The sequence below is a fragment of the Enhydra lutris genome, unplaced genomic scaffold (assembly GCF_002288905.1).
Source record: "Enhydra lutris kenyoni isolate GAN:26980312 unplaced genomic scaffold, ASM228890v2 scaffoldscaffold6, whole genome shotgun sequence".
Taxonomy (NCBI): Eukaryota; Metazoa; Chordata; class Mammalia; order Carnivora; family Mustelidae; genus Enhydra; species Enhydra lutris.
The window spans coordinates 32,899,560-32,925,737 of NW_019154090.1; positions in this window are offsets into that span (position 1 = coordinate 32,899,560).

Genomic DNA, 26,178 nt, shown 5'->3' on the forward strand with positions numbered 1-26,178 from the left:
GTGTAGTTAATATATTTTTAGCATCTATAAGGAAGTAAGTTTTTTTTCTTGGACAAAAGAGTCTGTATGATATAATCTGTTTCCACTTTTTCAATAAAAATATGTTGGGTCTTTTTTTTTTTTTTTAGCACTTTTACCTTCTTTCTATTTCTAAAATTGTCCAAAGGCAATGTGATTTTTGTAAAATGTCCTAATGGTTCAAAATCATTTGACTGCCAATGTCTAATTCTAAACCTGATGTTCTGGAGAAATGTGTGGCCTAAACCATGCCAGAATGTCTTGTTTTATGTTTAAATGGTCACAGATTTAATAATAGGCTACAAAAAGGGGGAGGGGGGCTTGCATTTAACTACATCCTTTATTTTTCAAGCACTCATCCAAGCATGTACAAACACAGGGGAATGCCATGCACTTTAAATCCATGAACATCATGGAAAAGGCCCACTCTGGTCTCTGTACACATTAACAAATTATTACCCATTAGGTCAATGCAGAAATTAATTGTGGGATTCTTTTCAAATCCACATTGTTTCCTGGCTCTGTTGCAGGCCACTCAATTAGACACCTCTCAAGGCCTTTGTGCTGGACTAAACGCAGCTAATTGTTCTATTTCTGCATGGAGTGATTCATCTCCCAGATGTCTCGGACCTTTCAGCAGCTCTGCTCCACCAATATCTCGACATATGAAAATAGAGTCATTTGGGACCTAGGCAGAGGGGAGAGATTGGGAAGCAAATAGAGCAGGGTATTCTTTACCCCTGCCCTTTGGTATGATTAATCTTCAGTGAGAAAGGACTCCTGAATCATTCTCTTGACAGGACAGCCCCCTTGCCCTATCTGGCTTCCCATGTGAGGAGAGATGGATGAATGCTTCCTTTTTTCTCTTCCTCCAGGTGCAGCCCTATTCACACTCAAGCCTGACAGCACATAATAGAACAGTTTCTACTTGCCCGTTGCCTTAGCTCTGTATTCTTTTCTCCTCCACTGATTATCATTTGTTCAATCCCAGTGACAAAGCCAGCCACACTGAAAATGCACAAAGACCCAAAGACAGTCACTCAGTTCCTTGGAGCACTGGAGTAAAAGTGTTTGTGTGTTTTCTTACAGGGAACGTTAACTTCAGAGTAAATCGATGGAGAAAGGTCCTTACACCTCTAAGTTATTGGGTTAACTTGTATTTTTTACTCTGACTTTCAACTTTCACCTTATCTTTGTATTGTTTTCCTCAACTTTCTTTACCTTTAGCGAATGGTGTCACTCATCCATTATAATAGTTGAATATATAGTAATGAAGCTCTGTAGAGAGAGGAGTCCAATAGAGAGAGGAGTCCAAACAGGAGAGGAGTCCTGTTATTTGTGTGGTTTCAACCATATTCAAAAAAACCAATAACTTATCATCATGGAATGTATTTTTTAGTTTTTACCCAGGTTGTCAAAAACATTCTGATTCAAAAACTGATGATAAATTGGTACTTAAAACAATGTTTTAACTTAATGTGGACACATATCTAAATTTAGGCTGAGCCCTGCCAATAATAATTAAGTTAAACATTGGCCTTAGTTTGAGTTCCCTGAAAACAGACATTGAGACTAGGATATGAGTGTACTTAGTTTATTTGGGAGGTGATCACAGGAAGTGAGGTTGGAATGATTCATGGAAGGGAAGGCAACCTAAAGAACCATATTATAAAGCTAAATTACCACTGTGGGCAGCTTGAACTCAGCCCCAATAGGGAATTCTGGGAGCCCCTTTTCAGGCAAGTCAAGAGTTATCCCATCGGGGCACCTGGGTGGCCCAGTGGGTTAAAGCCTCTGCCTTCGGTTCAGGTCATGATCTCGGGGTCTTGGGACCAAGCCCCACATGGGGCGCTCTGCTCTGCAGGGAGCCTGCTTCCTCCTCTCTCTCTCTCTGCCTGCCTCTCTGCCTACTTGTGATCTCTGTCAAATAAATAAATAAAATCTTTAAAAAAAAAAAAAAAGAGTTATCCCATCTACAGAGCAGGAGAGCTGTAGTGTTTATACACTAATTTCCATCAGCCAGTGGTCAAAAGTTGGTCCTACGAGACTGAATTAAACCTGTGTATCAGGTAGAGTATACTTGATCATTAAGTAGTCTTCAGGCTAATAAATGGAGATGTGGCTATTGACAGGCTTCTGGGGACTTACCAGATGGCAGGGCACCAGCAGAGTAGTGTCTCCCTCATTACTGCACTTTCTGAAACTTGGGCAGGAATGATCACTGGCTTTGAGATAATTAAAATCCTCCACTGCTCTTGCATCTATGAAAACTCTGACTTTGACCTGTAAGGTCCTTCTTGACTCTTCATTTTGTTTCATCAACATTTCTGGCTGAATTTCTCTGTCCTCTACTGAACTAGACAAACACCATGGCCAATTAGTCTAAAATCACAACTTTAAGAGACTCTATTTATTTGTTTATTTTTGCAAGTACAATACAAAGATTTTTTTCCCCTGAACTGTTTGTGAGCAATTGCTAACCTGATGTCCCAGAACCCCTGAGTATTTTAGTGTTATTTTATACAAATAAGAACATTCTCTCAAATAATCGCAAGATACCTATCACAATCAGGAAATTAACATTGATGAATTTCTACCATTGAATCCTCAAATCCCATTCAAGTACCAATTGTCTCATTAATGACCAAAATCCATCCCTGCCAAACATCTCTTTTCCCTGAGATATTGAGGCCATCAAAGGCTTAAACACACATTGGTCAGTAGTCAGTGGAAAATAAGAGTACATTTTGATCGAATCAATTGCCAACGACTTACGAACAAAGAAGCTTGAGAAAACTGAGTCTCTTACTTCCCACCTACCATCCCAAATCTTAAGAATAACTGACTGTCACAATGGTGTCAACTATATGAAGCAATGGACAGCATATTGCAATAGATAGTGAAGAAAACAAGATGCCTGGGCTTCAAGAGTTATTGCCTCCTTTGCTTAGAGTGAATGAAGAGAGAAACAGAGCCCCTACTTAACCTCCAGTCATGCTGCCGCTCATAACAGTAGTCCAGTAGATGTCCTGAACTCAGCACCCCGATTAGCAAATCTTTCTCGAACTTTTGGGAGGGGGTGGTACATAGCGCTGAACTGAGAGATGGACAGAAAGTGCTTCCTTTTCTACATACTCATTTTGATAGAGTCTAAGGGAGTTACAGCATGGCTCATTCAAAGATCCTGCCTTTAATGGAGCAAAACAAATTTTAGTTCAACAAATAAAACATAAGACAATAAGTGTAAAGTTCTATGTGAAAGGGACAGAAAAACGGGCAAAATAACAGTGCATGAATAGGTTTCCTTTAAAAATTAAAAAGAGCTTTACAAATGAGATTTTTTTTCTTGTTGACCTCCCCTGCATGTAGAGTTGGGAGTTTTATCTCAGGTCATTACACAGAGACCAATTCTCACCAGGTGCTTAGGGTCATGGGTTCAGTTCATTCATTGGTTCCACCTCCTTTGGGCTCAGTCAACTAAAGCAGTGCAGAAGAGAACTTAATAAAGGAAAGGAAATCCTACCAGGACCTGCTCTACGACATCTTAAGGTTTTAAACCTAATGCTTGGCCTCCTTATGCCTTCAGGTTAACCATATGTAAACAATTGCTACTTTTCACACAAGAAGCAGGTTACCTTTCAGTGGTGGACTGATTCCTTGGCCATAAAGTTTATAAGTCCACTAGCTAAGTTTATGAAGTACTCAGGCATCCTTTGGAAATGAAAGGTTCTGTGTAGTGGCAAGGGCTCTAGGGTGCAAAAGAGAGGAAACACAGCCAAGGAGCCTAAGTCTTATTAGCCAGATACACTACTTTTGCAATGAAATTAGACACATTCTAAGAGAATTAAGACTGACCCACAGCACTGAAATGCCCTTGAGCTGGTAAAGCAGAGAGTCATTACATGCTCTGCTTCTGAGGGCTCTTAAGCATAGGAGAGCCTAGAGAAAGGCTGAATGGAGTAAAAATAAAACATATTCCATCCCAAAATTAGTGACTGAAACCAACAATCTTTTTTTTTTTTCTCACTGCAACGTAAGTTGATGTTTTGGGCTGGGCTTGAGTAGGATTGCTCCTCTCTGCTCAGTAAGGTGTTGGTAGAGTTCACTCATTTGTTTGGGTGATGGTTGGATGGTTGGTGATTTGGTTGGTGGCTGATGGCCTCATTCACATGCCTGATAATGAATAGCTTCTTCAGGGTTAATGGTAGTAGCTGAGTGCTGGGTCACTCATCCTCCACAGGCTAGGGGAGGTTCGTTCACTTGGTGGTAGTAAGAGTTCCCAAAAATAGCAAGACAGGAAGAGCCCCAGTTCTCAAGTACTTGTCATGCCTCTGTTTCTATCAGGTTTTCTAATTTCTCCTTGGCCAACACCTATCACACGTCTAAATCTAGATTCAAAAAATAGAGAAATAATCTCCCCTTTCCTTGAGAGAAGCCGCAAAGTCTCATTACAAAAAAGGCATGGATGCAGGAAGAGAAAGTATATGTGGTCAGCCCTGCAACTGACCATATAAGGTTAAAAAAAAAATGAGAAGAAAGCTGAATATGTTCTCACCATAAATGCATTCAGATCCAAAGAAAATTCTGGAAGATAATACCAGTGGGAAATAGGGATGCCATATTTATTTTGGTATATAATTGCCATTATTGGAATCTTTCAGCTTATGTGGGGAGAGATTTTTGAGTCTCACACTATGATTTTTTTGTTCTTTAAAGTTTCTCTCTCACATTACGTGCAGGTTGAGGAAGCATAGTTATTTCTGAACAAAGAAGCTCATTATTCTCTCTCTCTCTCTCTCTTTCACACACACACACACACATACACACACACACACACACACGTGCTCCTGTGCACAGAGTGGTGGGGGGGAATAAAGAAAAGAAAATAAAGGAAAGGAAAATGCCAACTAGGTTTTTTTTTTCTCCTCTTTTTCCTTTCTTTCATTATTCTTTGCACTTGCCTATAAAACAAAATGAAGCATGTGGTAAACCTGTCACACTTTCTCAATTTTAGTGAATAACTTCATACATTTATTTCTGTATGGTGATGGAGTTCAGGACACACTACTCCAAAATATGTCACTTCGGCATGTTGACTATTTTAAACTGAAGGAGTTTCAGAAAAGAGTAGAGGAGGAAGTCAGCGACCTTCCCTCTGTCCTTCTTCCCTGATATAGGTCATAAAACCCTTATGTGAGAGGTGCCTTCATTATACCCAGAAGAAAGGAACATCCTCACTTCCAAAGACAAAGGGAGACCAAGAAGAATCCTAACAGGCCTTGCTAAATCTCCCCCAGTTTATTACACTTACCTCCTGCACCTTAACCTATCTTTTTTCTACACAACGGCCAACTCTTCATCAAACCTAGCATAAAAATGCATGTCTAACTGTGTATTTGGGTCTTTATTTCCTTATGAAGCCTCCTGTGTCACTTAAAGCATATATTAAATAAATTTATATGCTTCTCTCATGTTAACCTGTCTTTGTCAGCTCAAATTTCAGACCCATCCAGGGACCCTAGGAGGATCAAAAACTTTTTCCTCCCCTACAGTGTCAGCTAATACAATTATTCCCATTCTACCACTTAGAGCTAACTTTGGCAAGTTACTTAAGAAACTGATGTCTCAGTTTTCTCATCAGAAAAATAAGAACAATGAAGGTATCTCCTTCAAAAGTTGTCATAGGAACTGAAAGACTTGTCATGTTTTAAATATGTTGAACAGTGCCTAAAATATAATTAAGGTTAAGCCACTTTACTTAAGTGTTTATTGAATAAAAGCAAGAAGTTTGTGTTTATTATAACCATATCAATCCAAGACTGATGAGGTGACCAAGACATCATCCCAATTTTAGCACAATTTCAATTGTGTTTTTGAAACTCAATTTAGACAGACCTACCATCATTGCCTATTCTTTGTTTGCTGTTGTTAATGGGAAGCAGTGTTGTTAGGATGTAGCAACAATAATGTTGTTAGGATATAGCCTTGCAGAATGTTCTCCTGCCTCTAAAGCACTTTCCCACATACTGTATTTGATCCTTGCAATAGAGTATATGGAGATTTACCTCAGTGGTATTTGAGGGCTACTTTAAAATATTGGTCTTAGGACGGAAAGAATTGATGGAAAGAAAAGGGAAAAGGAAGCAAAGAAGTAATTCTTCATCTTTTGGGGACCTAAAAGATTTTGAAAACTGCCTGAATTTTTTCTAGTAGTTTAGAATCAGCAGCTTTACTTACAAAACTCAGAGGAAGCCACAATAATCAGAAACAATCACATTTCATATAAAACTCATGAATTGTGATATAACCATTGTAAAAGAAGGAAATTACCAGAAATTCTTCATGACTGTAAAAAGACCTACATTTCATTTATATCAGCAAAAAAGGACAACGCCCTTGATAATTTTGAATTGATTTTTTTTCTAGTTGGGAGCTTTGGGTGTCTGATAGATTTCTGGAATTTATGTTTAGATGCTTTCTGCTGCAAATAACAGAATGCCCAATTCAAAGGAGCTTAAACAGTGGAAGGTTCTTTTTATCACATATCAAAAACTATGTAGGAAGGTATTTCCTGGAGTTCCTCACTCTTTCCCTGATTTCAAGATGGCTGTAGTAACTTTAGGCCTCACAGTCTTTTTTTTTTTTTTTAAGATTTTATTTATTTATTTGACAGAGAGAGATCACAAGCAGAGAGGCAGGCAGAGAGAGAGAGGGAAGCAGGCTCCCTGCTGAGCAGAGAGAACCCGATGCAGGGCTCGATCCCAGGACCCTGAGATCATGACCTGAGCTGAAGGCAGAGGCTTTAACCCACTGAGCCACCCAGGAGCCCCAGGCCTCACAGTCTTATAGGAGAACTTCTGCACACAGAAAGGATGATAAGCCTTCTCCTCATACATTTCTCCCTTCTAGAGAGTTCAGATTTCCCCTGAGCCACTGGATTTCCCCTCTGATATCTCAGTGACCAAGAGAGGATCACATGGCCGTGTTATAGCAGCCAAGGAGGCTGGGGAAACAAGTTTCAGCTATCTTTGCATTTACTGGTATAGAATTGGGAGGGGCAGGTGACAGGGTCTGGGTTTCCCTGACTAGCAAGAAGGAAAGAGGAAACTCACACAGTCTGTCACAGTTTGTTGGGAAATATATGTTGATCCCAAAATATATATGAGTTTTCTCATTCCTCCCCCATCCTCAGTTGCATCCACATTCACAAACAATGCACAGTCTTTATAACATTTTAGAAATGACTATGTCTGACTTAGCACAAAGATAAGTGGATTTTCTAGGCCTAAGGAAGCTCTGAGGACCACCTCAAAAGTGGTAGAAAAGGGGCACCTGGGTGGCTCAGTCTTTTAAGCATCTGCCTTGGGCTCAGGTCATGATCCTAGAGTCCTGGGATCAAGCCCAGCATCAGGGCCCCGGCTCAGCGGAGAGTCTGCTTCTCTCTCTGCCCCTCAACCTGCTCATGCTCTTTCTCTCTCTCTTTCTCTCTCTCTCTCTCTTGCTCTCAAATAAATAAAATCTTTAAAAAAAGAAGTGGTGGATAATTCAAGCAATTTATCCCTCTAGTGTCCTATGGCTTAGCTGGATGCTACCCTCTTCATGAAACAGCTTCCATTCTTGTTTTTGCCCATGAATATTTTGATCCATGTCTCCATGTGAATTGAGTAGAAAACTACTCCATTGAGAGTAGTAACATTTTATTACTATCTTTTAACACTTTACATTACATTAAACCATTTTTACATTTTTCAAATACAATATGGTGTGGTATAATGATTTTTAAAAATTATTTGTGGTGCCCTAAGATTCTGTTGAGGCCAAGCGGGTTGGGGGGGGCCTGAGGGCAGCCCCGACTCTGGCACATCCATCCAAAAAGCTTTTCTTTTGTCATCTCTTTGATTTGGAGCTGAGAGTTCTGCATAAAAATTTATTGTAAAATGAATGCTACAGCTAAGAAAATTTCTTTAGTAAAAAGAGTTTGCGATTTGGAGTTCGACAGAGTTGGGTTTGAACCTTAATACTGCCATTCATTAGCATGCCATGCAGTTATGGACAAGTTAGATTCCTTCCCCTGTAATGGTATTTTAATGATACTGAACCCATGAATTTGGAGAGATAAAATAGTTCACAAAATCATCTATGCCCTTTAAGTACACATTACATACTCAGGAGCTATCGATATCTTTACTTATTCACACTTCTCATATTTTGATCACAGCATAGTGCCCCATTAAATTCATGTTCCATAAATTTCTTAGTCAAGGTAGAGCATTTCAAATGCCTTATTATAATAACCATCATTCATACAGATGATATTTGCTTTACTGTAATGTTCCCATGGAATAAATTCTAGGAAATGAGTTTATGGATCCAAGGACGTAAACATCTACTTGCAACTCATAAAATTTTGCCATATTTTATTTTTTTCTAACAGAATCATGATTTATATTGCCACTAACAATATATCATTGTAGCAGGTTTAAAAAACCTTGCCAGTTTGGGGCATTTCTTTTATTTAATTTTGGCATATGTAGCAGGTGTAAAATACTATCAAAGAGTTATTAACTTTGTAATGGTTTTATTATTAGGGAGAATACACATTTTTCTTTACTCTTAAGAATGACTTTATTGTTTCTGTAAAAATGAGACAATGGTCATTATACAAATGAAAGAAATGAATAAACTTATAAAGAAGAATTAAGAAACCATTCCAAATCCCACCATCCAGATATATTTCATTTCAATATCAGGTAAATATTATTCCAGAAATCTCATAGCTCTTACCTTCTTACTATCTGTCTTTCTCTGTCTCTTTCTCTGACATGTCTTCACATAAAATATTGATTGAGGATAAATAAAAATATAAAGAGAGATATTATAAACATCAAATCTTATATCTAACTTTTATGATTAAAAGTATGATTTTTGATGAATGGTGAACAATAACGAATGATTTCCAGTTTCATCAAATTTAGTAAAGACACGTTTTTGACCACTGCTGTAAATTAAATTTAAAAATTACAAGAACCATTATTATTCCTTTTAAATCTATATATTTTACTATTAATTTTTGGTTTTGTATGTTACTTTAAATTTTAAAGCTTACAAATACTGATATTTAAATGTTAACGTGTTGCTTTATTACTTCAGATCACTTGTTTAAGGAATTAAACTAATATAAATACAGCTTAAGGCCAACCTTTGAATCATTTCCCTTTCCTTCCTCCCTTCCTTATTAGAGGAAACCATTATTTTGAAATGAGTGTTGTTTTTTATTTCCATACAAATGTTTGTAATTTTATTACCCACATAAGGCCATGAACAGTACACCATTGTTTCCTGTGGATAGTGGACACTGGCATGCCCCTTCCAGACCCCTTTCACTGCCGGTACACTCAAGTTCCAGCTCCAGTGGGTGTTGGCTACTAATGGCTCTCAGCTGTCCTATTCTCTGAAAGACTGTCCGAGGCTAAATGCAAGATGTTCCATTGGGAGGATGTTTCCCACCAGTCAGCATTTAGCCAATGATTGATTGGCAGGTGTGTGTGCCTGGGTCGGGGTTGGGGAGGTAAGTCAATGAGGTCAGCCCCTTTGCTTCAAGATAAGACCAGCCCTGTGGTTCAGTTCGTTCTCCAGAGCTCCTTTTCAGATGAGGCCTAGGTAAGACTCCAGCCAAGACCACAACCTTGCTCTACTGTTTCCTCTGCCCTGCCCTTTTCTTCTTGCCCTTCTTCTGAGAGTTGTCCCCTGAGAAGTCACATGTACAACAATCCCTGTACCAGGCTCTGCTTTTAGAGAGTTCCCCCCAAAAGGATGTGATACCTAAATTTACATGCATTATAGAAATTGTATCTGGGGCGCCTGGATGTCTCAGTTGGTTAAACATCTGCCTTCAGCTCAGGTCATGATCTAGGGTCCTGAGATGGAGCCCTACATCAGGCTCCCTGCTCGGTGAAGAGTCTGCTTCTCCCTCTACTCCTCGCCCCTGCTCATGCGCTCTCTCTCTCTCTCTCTCTCAAATAAATAAAATCTTAAAAAAAAAAAGAAATTGTATCTTGACTTGTTGCACTTGTTTGGCACCTTGATTTCTTCCCTTTGTATGATATTTTTGTGAGATTTATCATGACTGATACTTGAAAGTTTAGTCTATATCTTTTAACTCGTATTGATTATTTTATTTTAGATGACTTTATTCCTCCAGTTCCCTTCTAAGAAACTGTTAGATGTTTGTTTGTTTGTTTTCCTCTTCCTCTCTCTCTCTTTCTGATATTGCAAACATTGAACAATTTCATGTATGTTCATCTGCATATGCACTAAAGTTTCTCCATCATTGATGCCCAGGATTAGAATTGCTGGCTCATAAGGTGGGTGGATCATCAACTTTCTTAGGTATTCCCAATTTACCCTATAAAGTGGGGATCCCAAATAGTCAACTCGTAGCTTGCATTACTAATTTGTAGCATCCTTGCCAACGTTGGAGGTTATCAGATTTATTGTTATTACTTTTATTATTACCACTTAGGATCTGAGTTGGTAGATTATTGTTTTGTTATATGTTTCTTCAATTCCCAGTAATACTGTGTTTCTTTTAGTACATGAATAAGCCATTTAGATTGGTAGCTGAGCTGGCCATTCTCCATTTCCCTTCTGAATCTGTTCTCTTTTCTACTATGTTCTCTACCTGAGAGGCTGACCTTACTGAGGCTGATCTACAGAGATATATTTTCCTATTTAATTTGGCCAATGGGAGCAGTGTTGAGATAAAAAGAGGGAAGTAGGGATATTTATTTTGGTGCTTTGTCTGTACAGTTGCCATATTCTGGCTCTGTCTCTTTAATGAAAAGTCATTGCTCCTGTTGGACATTTTTCTTCACAAAACTAATATCCCCACCTACCTTTCTTGGCTTGCTGGACAGATGGAACCTGGTAGGAATGATGTGAAGCTTTTAATACCAAATTTCAAGAGGTTTTCATGCAAGTAGGGTGGTATAGGAAAAGAAAGTTTGGGAAGCAGCATAAATACTGTAGAAAAAGAAAATCCCTGAGGACCTTAGCTGGAGCACCAAAGTGGGAAGTTCCCAAAAACTTCCTGGGGAAGACCTACAACTGTCCAGAGTCTCTGGCAAAGCTCCCCTTACTCTCTAAGCCAGCAACTTCAAAGAAGGTGTTTGTGAAAAGGCTGAAGCCGGTGAAGACAGTGACCTCCCTTCTGTCTTCCAGATGTCATGCCAGTTTCCCTCGGGCAGCCTTTAACCCAGAGACAGACAGTGTAGAGCACCCTTCCCAGCAGCTGTTCCAAAAATGGCAGGTGATAGTGACAAGGAGAAGTGTTGTTTTATTGTTTTGTTAGATTTTATGTTTGGCTTGAAAATGTTTAGACTGTCAGAGGTCAGCACACTTTTTCTGTACCGGGCCTAAGAGTGAATATTTTAGTTTCGAGGGCCCTGGTTTCAGCGGCCACTCCTCTTCTATCTCTGTCCTCCTTCTTTTCAAAACTCTTTAAAAATACCAAAATCCATTCTTTGTTCTTAGGCTGTACAAAAATCAGACTGCAGACCTTTGACCCAGGCCATAATTTTCCAATCTCTAGCCTACATCTGGTGTCATTGTTGATACATTTAGATCAACTTTGCACAGGGTTTTTTGGTGGTTGTTTTTGCTGTTCTTCTTCTACTTAAAAAATTACATTTTTTCATCCTTATTGATTCCAAATGGATCATATTTTAGTACACCGTCCTTCAGCTAGTTTGAAAGTTATATGTTCTATTTCTATTATTTTAGTTAGGGCCTTCGATTCATTTTTTAAAATGAGATTTAATTCACATTATCATAAAATTCATGACTTTAAAGTGTACAAGTCACTTATTTTTAGTATATCCACAAAGCTACGTAACCATTACAACTATCTAATCCAGAACATTTTCATCACCCCCAGAAGAAACTTTCCCTCAACCAGCCTCCTCAACCTTTTCCCTCAACCTTTCCCTCCCCATTCCTCTCTTTGGAGCTCTGGAAACCACTGATCTGGATTTGCCTGTTCTGGACATTTCTGGACATTTTGTGTACATGGAATCATACCACGTAAAGTTTTCTCTGTCTGGCTTACTGTATTGCTTTCAAGGTTTGTCCATATTGTAGCATGTAACTTTATTTGTTTTTATGTCTGAATGCTGTTCCATTGTATGCCTATACTACATTTTCCATTCACCAGTTATGGACTTTTGGGTTGTTTTCACCTTTTGGCTATTGTGAATAATGTCCCTGTTAAGATTGGTGTACAGGTTTTAATGTGAACATATGTTTTCACACATAGGAGTGTAACTGCCAGGTTATATGGTTGGTAACTTTTTAAGGAACTGCTAGATTACTTGCCACAACCATAACATATGATGTCTCCATCAGTAATGACTGAGGTTCCCAAATCCTCTATATCTTCACTAACACTTGTTACTGTCTATATTTTTTATTATGGTTACCATACAGGTTGTGGAGTGGTATCCCGTCTGGGTTTTGAATTGCATTTCCCTGATGACTAATGATACAGAGCGTCTTTTCATGTGCTTATTGGCCCTTTGTTTATCTTCTTTGGAGAAGTATGTATTTATGTTTTTTGCCTACTTTTAATTTTTTTTAATTTTTTAAAATATTTTTTTAAAAATTTTTATTAACATAGAATGTATTATTAGCCCCAGAGGTACAAGTCCATGAATCACCAGGTTTACACACTTCACAGCACTCACCATAGCACATATCTTCCCCAATGTCCATAACCCAACCACCCTCTCTGTACCCCCTCCCCGCAGCAACCCTCGGTTTGTTTTGTGAGATTAAGAGTCTCTTATGGTTTGTCTCCCTCCCGATCCCATCTTGTTTCATTTATTCCTTTCCTACCCCCCAAACCCCCCACATTGCCTCTCAACTTCCTCATATCAGGGAGATCATATGATAATTGTCTTTCTCTGATTGACTTATTTCGCTCAGCATAATACCGTCTAGTTCCATCCATGTCATCGCAAATGGCAAGATTTCATTTCTTTTGATTTTTGCCTACTTTCTAAATTGTGCTGTTTGTCTTTATATTGTTGAATTTGTATGTCTTTTTTATATATTCTGCATCCAGGATCCTTATCAGATATATGCTTTATAAATGTTTTCTCCCATTCCGTGGACTGTTTAAATTTCATGATAGTGTTTTTGATCATCAAAGGTTTTTAATTTTGATGAAATCCAATTTATCTCTTTTTTATGGTTGTACTATAGTCTAAAATACGTGTGTGTTTGTGTGTGTTTTCCCAAACCCAAGTTCATATGTTGAAATCCTAACCCCCAAAGCTCATGTTTTTAGGTGGGCCTTTGGGAGGTGATATGGAGAATGAAGGCAAAAGGGAATGTAGATAAAATTAAATTTCTTTATAACGTGTAGCCCATTGACAAATACTTGACACAAGCAGAATGTGGCATTCCTCCAGATCCCAACTGTCTTAATGTCAGCCTCTTTCTAGAGGAAAAAACAACCTTAGTTTGACAATAGCTAGGCCTCCAAAAATCATGTAAGTCTTCTTCAACATAGGAAAACCTTTTTGGAAACCTCCTTTGTCTCTACCCCTCCCAACTTTAAAGTATATAATCAATCACTCCTCACAATCCCACAGACCTGTCCCATGTTTTAATAAAGCCACCTTTTTTGCACCAAAAATGTCTTTCTTGATCCTTTGTTCTCAGACTCTACATTAAATCACATCAGGAGGTACTTAAATCATGAAGATAGAGCCCTCATGATTGGAATCTGTGCCTTATAAGAGAAACTTCATGGAGATCCATTGTCCTTTCCACATAAGAACACAGTGAAAAAGCATCCTGTGTGAACCAGGAAGAAATCCCCTACCAGCCACCACACTGGTATCTGCTAATGCCATGATCTTGGACTTATAGTCTACTGAACTGTGAGAAACAGATTTGGTTATAAAGTACCTAGTCTGAGGTATTTGTAATAACAGCCCAAATAGACTAAGACAGATTGCTTGTGTTTGGAGTCATATAAGAAAACTTTGCCTAATCAAAGTCATGAATGCTTAGACCTGTGTTTTCTTTTCTAATATTTAAGTCTTTGATCCATTTTGAGTTAAATTTTATATATGGTGTGTTAGCACTCCAAACCCATCCTTTACACATGGATATCCAGATATCTCAGCACCATTGTTGAAGAGAATTTTCTTTCCCCATTGTGTAATCCTGCTGCTGTTGATAAAAATTAGTTGTCAATAGATAGTAGTTTTATTTTTCTTTTTTTTCTGCTCCAAGTATTTATTTACAATTACATCTGTTGTGATAGATTTTTTTTCTTTTCAGCGTAACAGAATTCATTGTTTTTGCACCACACCCAGTGCTCCAAGCAATACGTGCCCTCCTTAATAACCACCACCTGACTCCCCAACCTCCCACCCCCAGCCCCTTCAAAACCCTCAGATTGTTTTTCAGAGTCCATAGTCTCTCCTGGTTTGTCTCCCCTTCCAATTTCCCTCAACTCCCTTATCCTCTCCATCTCCCTATGTCCTCCATGTTATTTGTTATGCTCCACAAATAAGTGAAACCATATGATAATTGACTCTCTCTGCTTGACTTATTTCACTCAGCATAATCTCTTCCAGTCCGTCCATGTTGCTACAAAAGTTGGGTATTCTTCCTTTCTGATGGAGGCATAATACTTCATAGTGTATATGATCCACATCTTCCTTATCCATTCATCCGTTGAAGGGCATCTTGGTTCTTTCCACAGTTTGGTGATCGTGGACATTGCTGCTATAAACATTGGGGTACAGATGGCCCTTCTTTTCACTACATCTGTATCTATGGGGTAAATACCCAGTAGTGCAATTGCAGGGTCATAGGGAAGCTCTATTTTTAATTTCTTAAGGAATCTCCACACTGTTTTCCAAAGTGGCTGCACCAACTTGCATTCCCACCAACAGTGTAGGAGGGTTCCCCTTTCTTCACATCCTCTCCAACACACGTTGTTTCCTGTCTTGCTAAGTTTGGCTGGTGTAAGGTGATATCTCAATGTGGTTTTAATTTGAATCTCCCTGATGGCTAGTGATGATGAACATTTTTTCATGTGTCTGATAGCCATTTGTATGTCTTCATTGGAGAAGTGTCTGTTCAACTCAATTCTATTCCATGAATTTGTTTGTTCTTATACCAGTGCCACACACTTTTTTCCTATTTATCAACTGATGCATGTTTTTTTTTTTTAGATTTAATCTTACTTAATTTTTTAATTTATTTTAATGCCAATATAGTTAACATACAGCATTATATTTGTTTCAGGTGTATAATATAGTGATTCAACAATCCTATACGTTACTCAGTGCTCATCATGTTAAATGTGTTCTTTAATCCCCATCACCTATTTCACTCATTCTGCCACCCATCTCCTCTCTGGTAAGCATCAGTTTGTTCTCCATAGTTAAGAGTCTGTTTCTTGTTTTGTTTCTCTCTCTCTTTTTTTTGCTCTTTTGTTTTGTTTCTTAAATTCCAAAAATGAATGAAATCATATGGTATTTGTCTTTCTTTCACTGACTTATTTCACTTAGCATTATATTATCTAGCTCCATCAAATCATTGCAAATGGCAAGATTTCATTCTTTTTTATGGCTGAATAAAAATTGCATATATACCACATCTTCTTTATCCTGCATATATACCACATCTTCTTTATCCATTCCTCTGCCAGTGGACACTTGGGCTGCCTCCATATTTTGGCTATTGTAAATAATTCTTCCATAACCATAGGGATGCATGAATCCCTTTGTATTAGTGTTATTGTATTTTTTGAGCAAATACCCAGTAGTGTGATTCTGGATTGTAGGATATTTCCATTTTTAATTTTTTGAGGAAACTCCATATTGTTTTCGATAGTGGTGACACCAGTTTGCATTCCCACCAATAGTCCAAGAGGGTTCCTTTTTCTCCACATCCTCACCAACACTTAGTTTCTTGTGTTTTTGAGTTTAGCCATTCTGACAGGTATGAAGTGATATCTCATTGTACCTTTGATTTGCATTTCCCTGGTGATAAATGATGTTGAGCATCTTTTCATATGTCTGTTGATATCTGGATGTCTTTGAAAAAATATTGGTTGATGTCTTCTGCCCATTTTTTAATTAGGTTATTTGTTTTTTGGCTGTTGGTTACTGTAGCTTTATAGTAAGTTTTGACATCAAATGATGTTGAGTCCTCTAACTCTGCTCTTTTTCAAGATACTTTTGACTATTTTGTGTCCCTTGTATTCCCATATGATTTTTGGTATCAGTTGTCCAGTTCTTAAGGGGAAAAATCAGTGGAAACTTTGATGCATTAAATCTATAGCTCAATTTGGGGAGCATTACAATCTTAACAACATTAAATCTTCCAAACCATGAACACTGGAAAGCTTTCCATTTATTTATGTCTTCTTTAATTTCTTTCTGAAGCATGCACACAGCCTTGCACATGTGCATGGCCCTCTAGAGTCCTAGAAATATGTCAAAGCCTTTCAAAGCCCCTATGGGACATGTCATTGCTCAGCTTTTCCTTTTATGCTTTTTCATTAGACTATGGTTTACCCCAAATGTTATGCATTGCCTCAGGCAGCCATGACATTAAAACATTTGCCTGTAAATGTTTCTGACAAATGCCCCCCAGGAGGGGCATTTAACATGGGATGAGCATTGAATCAGGTTAGATAAAGACAGTTTTTTCAAGTGGGGTCTTTCATGGAACCATTAGACAGGTCAAATAAAGGCAATTCTTTGGGAATGAGAATTTGAAAGAGCTATAGCTCTGTTCTGTTCCCATCAGTACTGAGAATGTGAGCTTGTTTTTTCAAGGCTACTGTGAGTTGGAGAATGGGAAATGGGACTAGGGTAAGTTACACTACGAAACTCTGCTCTTACTGAGATTCAGCTGTTTTTCTTAAATGCTCCCTGGATTGCTGCAAGCCTTTGGCTAACTTCCAGAGTTCTGAAAAAAACAGATTCTGACAATTTTGCCAGTTTCTCATTGCTTTTATAGAGAAAGAATTTTTGGAGGTCCTTACTCTGCCATTTTTACTGACATCAGTTGCCCTTAACTCACCTTAATTCTCAACATGATTAATTTTTCTGAACAAAAATTTGAAGTAGTAAAAGACTTTGTCTTCCCAATATTGTAGGAATTTTATAATACTTTAACTAATATCATCCTTTTATCTTACATGGTATTGTGAACATTTTGTTTATATTGTTACATATAAAGCTAGCCTCCTAAGATCTCTCTTAGCCATCAAAGCAAAAATTTTCTTTAGCTATTCTGATTACATCTCATCCTTCTTGGATATCCCATCTTTCTTTAAAAAATAATTAAATTCCTTTTTATGTTGGGGCATATTCTGGATCATTTTTTTAAAGAATACATAAAAAGAAATTTTTTGAGAACTAACACTTCTAGTATTTTAGTTCCACCTTGTTTTAATAATCACCAAATTTGTTATTATTTTATCCTGTTTTCCAATAGTCAATTCTTTAAATTTACCTAGTAAATGTCTTTGGCCTCCATTCTTTCTTCTACCTTCCTTTTTCCCTTTTATTTTCAGTTTCTTCTTTCCTAAGTGTATCCTTTACTAGTTTCTATATTGAAAGTGTGTGTATAATGAACTCAAAGTTTTTGCTTCCAGAAAATTCTCAATTTGCCCTCACGGTTTGGTATCTTCTAGTTTCCTTTTGTCTATATGATGGCATTCTAATAATGGCATTGCTCAGTGTAAATTTTTTTTTTCATATTCTTTTTTTGTTTGTTTAGTTTAAGTATTTAGACATGTTTGATTTTAATAGAAGTTACTGATTGCTGATCCAAAAGACTATAAAAATTACACGTCCACCTAGCCTGTTGGGGATGATATGGGAAAGAGATGAGCCATCCTAGTTGAGGACAGCCTAGACCAACCCACACTGAAGCTGTCCTCAGATACAGCTCAGCCTAGACTAGAAAAATCCCCTAGCTGGCAACAGACTCTTAACCTAACAAAATGTTTAATGCATAAGTCACTGTTGAAAAAGAAGACAACAGACCCAAAATGGAGTCATTTATGCTAAACCCCTTGTTACCAAATTAAGACCTAATTACAGTTTCAGCTCTCCCAGAAATGGCATCTTAAACTAGTCAGTCAGGAATTACCTAATCAGCACTAGTTAGGTAATCTGCCTGATATACCCTTACCATTCCCTAAAGTAAAGTGACCTTGCCATAACAAATCAGCTTTTTTTGTCTAGTATAACTTTCTTGTTTCTGCTCCCTTCTGCTTATAAAAGTCTTTCATTTTGTACGGCTCCTCTGAATTCCTTTCTGTCTGCTGGATTGGATGCTGCCCAGTACATGAATTGTTGTATAAAGCCAATGAGATCTTTAAAATTTACTGAGTTAATTTTTTTTAACACCACTAAGTTTTGAAGTTATTTTTTATGCAATATCAAAATGACACATGTGGGCTATAGTAAAAAGCATTTCAAAAGCAAGATTACAACTTAATATTTCAAATTGGAGAATAATGCCACAGTTTGGCTATAAGCATGACTATAAGCATGGTTACCGGTGTTGAAATACAGATTTTATAGTCCTTTTGTCCTTGGAGCTGAGTTTGCAAGTTGTGGGATAGAGAGTTGGATACTTAGGGGACAAGCTAAGACTGATTCCTCCAACTATCTAACTCCTTGTGAGTTTAATGGATATGTCCTTATTGCCAGGCATAGTGATAGTGTCCTAAATAAAGAGAGGAGTAACAGATCTTCAAAACTGGGATCAAAATTATCGGGTAAACATTCTATCCCAAGCATCTGGTGCACATAGCTACAGGAACTCAAAAGTCATCCAGATAAGTTTAAAGTAGGCATATACATAGATATACTTAATAGTTTCTATGACAGTCCAACCTAAAAGATAGATACTCTACTTTTTACCGAAGTACACTTAAACTATGCTCTCTTCTCTAAGCTTACTGAACTTTTTATTTCAAAGCAGATGGAATCTTCCTCCTTCTCTGGATCCGTGAAGGCTGCTCTTGACTGATGAAGGTTTCCCCATCAGGATTTCCATCTTCATAGACCTGAGAGTACCACTGGGGTTGAGAGTGGTAGGTGTTTGTTCCCTGTGCACCATTGTGGACAGGTTGCCACATCCACCTAGGATTTTGGAAGACATCCATGGTAAGTAACTGTGGGCAGTACATAAGTGAATCTAATTGGTCTAGATTTCCTGATCTAGTATCTGTCTGCTTATCATACCATGTAGAAAACATAAGATCAGTATTGATTGATTAACTTTTATAATTATGGTTACAATAATATGCAAACTCAAAGACTAAATAATATATACATTTTTAGGTTAAGAAAATTGTCTCCTACTTTGCCCATGCTATAAAAGAAACTATCCCATCAATAACAATAAATAGCAAAGGTAAAGATACTCACGTTGGATAACTACCATTACCTGAGATGCTTTCTCTTTTTTTAGTAGAAGCTTTTTTCCCCTTTCCTGCCAACTATACTATTATGAAGTATATTTTATGTACTTAATTACATTTCCACCAACGTCATGTCCAATGTGTGAGCATGCCAAAAATCCATGAGGATATTCCCTCTCTTGTTGTCATGCCAAGTCAAGTATAAATTAATTTTCTGAGGATCTTGCAAATGTCTCACTTAACATGCCTTCAGCATAAACCTGCCTAAAGTAAATGTATACAAGTGGTAATTCTCTGTTGGGAGGTGGATTGAGCAAAGATGTCATTTTGGAAGGAACTCTTAACTTTAAGTGATTCCTTTTAAAAGAAGGCTACATATTACCTGCTTTGGTTAGCTCTCGAACAAATAGCCAGCAATTTCGAATGACTACTTTCCAAAGCAAATTACTCACACCTTCCTACTCATCAGAAAGTCTCAGCTGAACTAACATTTTAAAAGACTGTTCTCAATTCACAATTCTTATGGAACAAAATTGGATTTCTCTCCACCCCTCATTTTTGCTGTAACACTTTGGCTACCTTTACCACATGTCACTGTAATATGCTACCAAAAATAAAGTCTTAAGTTGGTGACGTGAGATCAATTCTGGTATTCATCACTGTTATTCTCTAATACTCCATCTATTACAAACCATGGAATGTTAAATAATCAAACTTTTTTTCCCCCTTTTTTGCCTATCTTATTTTGGCATGATGTTTTAGTCTTTCAAGAAAAAAAAATGAAAGCCATGTGTTTTGAATGGGTTCCATTGCAGCATGATTACTGCAATGAAGACATTTTATTGTGCTAATTTTCATTAAATAAAACCCTGTTGAAAGCCAGTAGTTTTCCAAAACCCATATGATTTATGACATGCTAATGTTTGTAGGAATACACTCTGTTTCAATTATATGGAGTAAGTAATGCCTTTCAGAACAACTCAGAAATAATATCACCTAAGACAACTTTAATTTTAGACCTACAGCAGGGTTGTGAGACCTAGGAACCTATCGACAAAATTGTCAGCTTCTGCACAAATTTAATCTTCACCACCTCTATGCTATGTTTAACATCAGATGGTTGTGCTTGCCAGAGACTCCAGTAATATGCTTCCAGAAGGCAGGCACTTCATAAACATTAAAACCTGAGTTTTTTATAACTCAAACATTTTTTTAAACAGCCAGAAGAATGAGAGGTATTAGGGCCCTAAAGGAAAAATGGGTGCACCTGTAGGAAATGGGCTGGATATTTTAGGTATTCTCCCCCTATATTCTTTCTTTCTGTTTGATTTACCTATTTCCCATGCACTGATTTTTATCTCTTCCTGAAGACCTAGACGCTAAGTGCAAATACATGAGGTGAAAACAATATATTTTTCATTAATTTTATGGGAAAAATGATATTTCTATTCCAATCACAAAATATGCATAAATTTCTCAGAGATAAATATATCAAATGACCAAAGAATCAAGTCCATGAAATTAACAAACAACAATTTGAAAATATGTAAATAGTATGTATGTGAAATTTAATGAAATAAAGATTTATTTTACTTTCCAAAATATGAAAAGTTGAGAGTGGATAATAGCAGTTGAAGGTAGGCTCCAGGGAGTCCTCTTTTTGGAAGGCTCATTCTTTCTGTACCATTATTTTCACTAATATTGGAACCTTTCTGAGGCTCATTATTTTCTCACATTCAAATTTAAATTTAAAATAAAAATTGTGGGACGCCTGGGTGGCTCAGTTGGTTAAGCAGCTGCCTTCGGCTCAGGTCATGATCCCAGCGTCCTGGGATCGAGTCCCACATTGGGCTCCTTGCTCAGCAGGGAGCCTGCTTCTCCCTCTGCCTCTGCCTGCCATTCTGTCTGCCTGTGCTTGCTCTCTCTCCCATTCTCTCTCTCTGACAAATAAATAAATAAAAAATCCTTAAAAAAATAAAATAAAATAAAAATTGTAACACAGAAGAAATGCCAAGCCTTTCATTGAAGGGCTCAAAATACATGATAAAAGGGTATACACACAATAGCCTGGAGAGTTGCGGATGCTGTTTCTTCACTGCTCCCTCTTGGTGTGAGTACTCAAAGTTCTTGGTGTTATCGAAACTCAACATACAATTCTAATTCATTCCATTTGATGTCCTTTGACTATTGTGTTAAGGAAGTTCATGTGATTTTGTCTGAAACTGTAATGTCAAATGCCATTTTTAAAGATCTAGGATGGTGAAAATTCATTACCTGAGCAACCATTATTGAGGTAAGTCTGCATTTAGAGAGAATATGGTACCCTTAGCTGTTGCAGGTATGTAGTAAAAATGGTTCCTCTGCTTCTTTTCTCTTCTGATTGGTACTGTGCCTGAATGATGGATGCTTCAGGAAAATGGATAACCCAAAACATGTAGGAAACAACATTCTAACTCTAGATGGAGAAACTGGACATTCCATTAAGCATATTTGATATATAGTAAGATCACTTTTGTCCTAAAATATGCTATTGCTATGAGAGGGCCAGTAATTAGAATTTATTTGCCACTCTACATGAATGACAATTTCTTGGTTATGTGTAAAAAATGAAGAAGATTAATTCTAAAAATTGCTTTTCTTTACTGATCGAAAGGTAATTCCAAGAAATAGCAAATTAATTAATAGCATGTTAACCAAATGAATAGAATAACAATTCATTTTAAAATTTGGATGGTAAGGGACACCTGGGTGACTCAGTCAGTTAAGTGTTCAGCTCTTGATTTTTAGCTCAGGTCATGATCTCAGGGCCATGAGAGGGAGCCCTGCATCTGGCTCAACACTGGACATGGAGCCTGCTTAAGATTCTCTCTCACCCTGCCCCTCCTCCCTACTCTCTCCTTCCCTCTCCCTCTCTCTCTCCCAAAAGAAAAAATTGGCTGGTGAAATGGAGTAACTTATACTGAAGTTAAAACAAAACACCAGATCTTCAGCTTATTATTATTGTATTCTTACCATCTGATTTAGCAGTCATGCTCCTTGGTATTTATCAAAGGAATTGAAAACTTATGTTCACATAAAAATACATGCATGGATGTTTATAGGAGTTTTATTCATAATTGCCAAAACTTGGAAGCATCCAAGATACCCATCAGCAGGTGAATGGTTATGTAAACTGTGGTACATCCAGACAATGGAACATTATTCAGCACAAAAAGAAGAGAGCTACCAATCTCCAAGTCCATGGTCTCCCCCATAAGACTTTACAACCTTCATGCTCTCCAGAAATAATAGAAGCTGAAATCGTTATTCAGAGAAGATAATTGAGTGGTACCTAAAGGAAATGCTACATATGAGGAGAGGAGGAATGAACTCAAATAATCCTGATTGATCCTCTGAAATCAAATTTCTAAAAATTTTATTACATTATGCTTACTTAGCTATAGATGTAGGCCAGTGGAAACATCAGTAGCTTTCAGCATTGCATTTGAAGCCAAATAAAACCTTCTGTGTCTTTTACCTCCTTAGAATTAACTTTCCCAAAGAGAAAAATAATCAACAAATTAGAAACATCACATTTATGCATTCCAAGCAATAAAAAGAAAGGGTCATCATGTTAGTCCTAATAATTAAGGACTAACACCTAACCACTGTATCATTCTGACTTCATAATTAAAAGGATGTGTCTGAACCTGCTTTATGTGAGTCGTTGCTCTTTCAGTCCCTATATGCACTAATGGTTATCAAATGGGTGGCTGTTTATTTTGCAAGGGAAGGCCAACCCTACAGACTGGGTTGTTTAAGTATTTTAAATAAACATTCTCTGTAAACTCTAAAATGGTGCATTTACCATGACTTTTATAAAGGGCTCATTTACATTTATGTGGAAAAAAAATAAATAGAACAAAGGATCATTTAAACCTAGTCTTCACTCAAATTCAATCTCCAAGTTCAAGCCCCTGGTGTTCCCTTTCAGATCAGGTACTTTGTGGTCAGAGTATAAATCGAGGCAGGCTTGCTAAGCCTACAGTCAGATTACACAGGATTTCCAGAATCTGTTGGGAATCCCTTTGGATTCTAAGCACCCCCAGCATAGAATTTTTATATTTCCCATTTCTCACACCATACAGCCTATTTGCAAATATTTCTGGTGCTACAGAAAGATAATCATTTGTAGAAACAAGCAATATAATTTTATCCTGAAAAGCCCTATAGAGAGAAAGCCAGGTTGACCCCACTCTTATGAGCTTCTGGGCTTCACACCCATTTGTCAGTGAGTGATACTGATATTGTTAATAGGTCCCTGAGATCTACCTTTTTCAGGAACTAAAATGCTCCTGGGGACAGAATACCATTGTGTGAAAATGTCATTCTTTCTTTCTAATTGGAGGCCCTTTGCCTGTGTATACAAATTAAGAAGGAGGTTTGAAATGGATTTTCTTCCTAGGCCATGCCCATGGTGGTGACAAACTTGTCGTTTTCTTTCTTTCGACATTGAACAGCATTCAGACTTTTCTAATAAGTTGTAGGAGTTATTCTTTATTTTGACTATATAACATTTTATGACATTACTATAAAAAGTCATTTTTCATGGGCCGCTTAAGAAAATACAATCAATATTGTGATTATATATTTTAAAATACCATATACCCATCATAATGTACATACAATATCTGGCATAACAAAGAGACTTCAGTTGAGTAAGAGTTTATGAGGTTTGTTTTTTTTTTCAGATTTTATTTATTTATTTGACACAGAGAGAGAGAGAGAGACAATGAGAGAGGGAACCCAAGCAGTGGGAGTGAGAGAGGGAGAAGCAAGCTTCCCGCAGAGCAGGGAGCCCCATGCAGGTCTCGATCCCAGGACCCTGGAATCATGACCTAAGCTGCAGACAGATGCTTAAAGACTGAACCACCCAGGTTTCCCAAGAATTTATAAGTTTATAAGTATTTGGAAATAAAAAGCACCATCATTATTTCTCTAAGAGTACTCTTCTTGGGTTGAGGTTAGCCAACAGCTGAAAAATGAAAAACTCCATTAATGGATGATTTTGCCTATGCAATATTAATAATTAGCTATGCCTTTTTAAAAAGATTATTTATTTATTTATTTATTTGAGAAAGAGAGCAAGTGGGGCAGGGAGAGGCAGAGGAAAAGGAAGAGGGAATATTTAAGCAGACTTCAGGCTTAAACCGAGTCCAATGTGGGGCTTAATTCCATGACCCTGAGATCAGGACCTGAGAGCAGGACCTGAACTGAAACCAAAAGTCGGATGCTTAACCAACTGCACCACCCAAGAGCCCCAATTAGTTATGGTTTTTTTTTTTTTTTTAAAGATTTTATTTATTTGACAGAGATCACAAGTGGGCAGAGAGGCAAAGGAAGAAGCAGGCTCCCTGCAGAGCAGAGAGCCCGATGTGGGACTCAATCCCAGGACCCCGAGATCATGACCTGAGCCGAAGGCAGAGGCTCAACTGACTGAGCCACCCAGGTGCCCCTAGTTATGGTTTCTTAACTCACCTGAGTAATTGCTTCTGTGTTAGGTGGGCATTGACAAAGAGTAGGATGGCCATATGGGAAGAGTGCTGAGCAGTGATTTGTTCAAACTTTGCCTTAAAAAATTAACTTCAAGATAGTTTTGTATTATAGAAAAAAATCGTAAAAATAATGTAGAGTTCACATATTCTCTTGTTCATCCAGCTTTTCCTAATTTGAATAACTCACATTAGCCATAGTAAAACTGAGAAATCAATATTATAATACTAATAAACAAATAAAGGATTTTATTAGAATTCCAGTAGTGTCTCCATTAATGTACTTTTCCCGGTCCAGGATCCCACATTGCATTTAGTTTTACGTTTCTTTAGTCTCTTCTATCTATGGTAATTCTTTAGTATTTCCTTGTCCTTTATGACCTTGAGGCTTTTTAAAGAGTGATTATCAGATATTTTGTAGAATGATCTTCAATTATGATGTGTTCTCATGATTAGGTTGAGCTCATGCATGAGATTGAGATGTCTCAATAGTAATAGTATTGGCCCTGATTACTTGATCATTTTTCTGTACATCTACTGCATTTCTCTTTGTAAAGAATAAATATTTTGACGTGATACTTTAGACTATTACAGGTATCCTGTTTCTTGAATATTCTGTTTCTTTGTGCCCACTCATTTTAGTAGTCCTTGGTGGATGTTGCCTACAACAGTTATGACCTTGGTGTGCACCATTTCTTTTTCTACTTGGGTTGTATTATGTATTTGCTAATGAGCTTTCATACCTTGATCTGAGTACTGAATCATAATGTTTTTCTGTCAGATTATGACATGATGAGTTGAATACTAGAAATGCTTGCTCTAAGTTATTGAATGTTATATTCCTATCAGAGACTCAACAGGAATAAGAACATAGCCATCTAACAAAATCTAACATAATCTAACATAACTGCTGCTACACAAGCAGTTGATCAGATGGCTGCCAGGTATCTTCAAAATTAAGGTATTTTCCCTTAACTTCTGCTCTAGAAATTGGGTGAACTAAAGTTTTCAACTAGGCTGAATGTGAGGTTTTGATTTTTTTTTTAATTTATCATATCCTTTTAACAATAAGCATTTAAAACAAATCTATTCAGGTAACAGAGAAAGTGAAGACAGCTAGGAAATGTACTTTATCAAATTAAATGGAGAGCTTTTGTA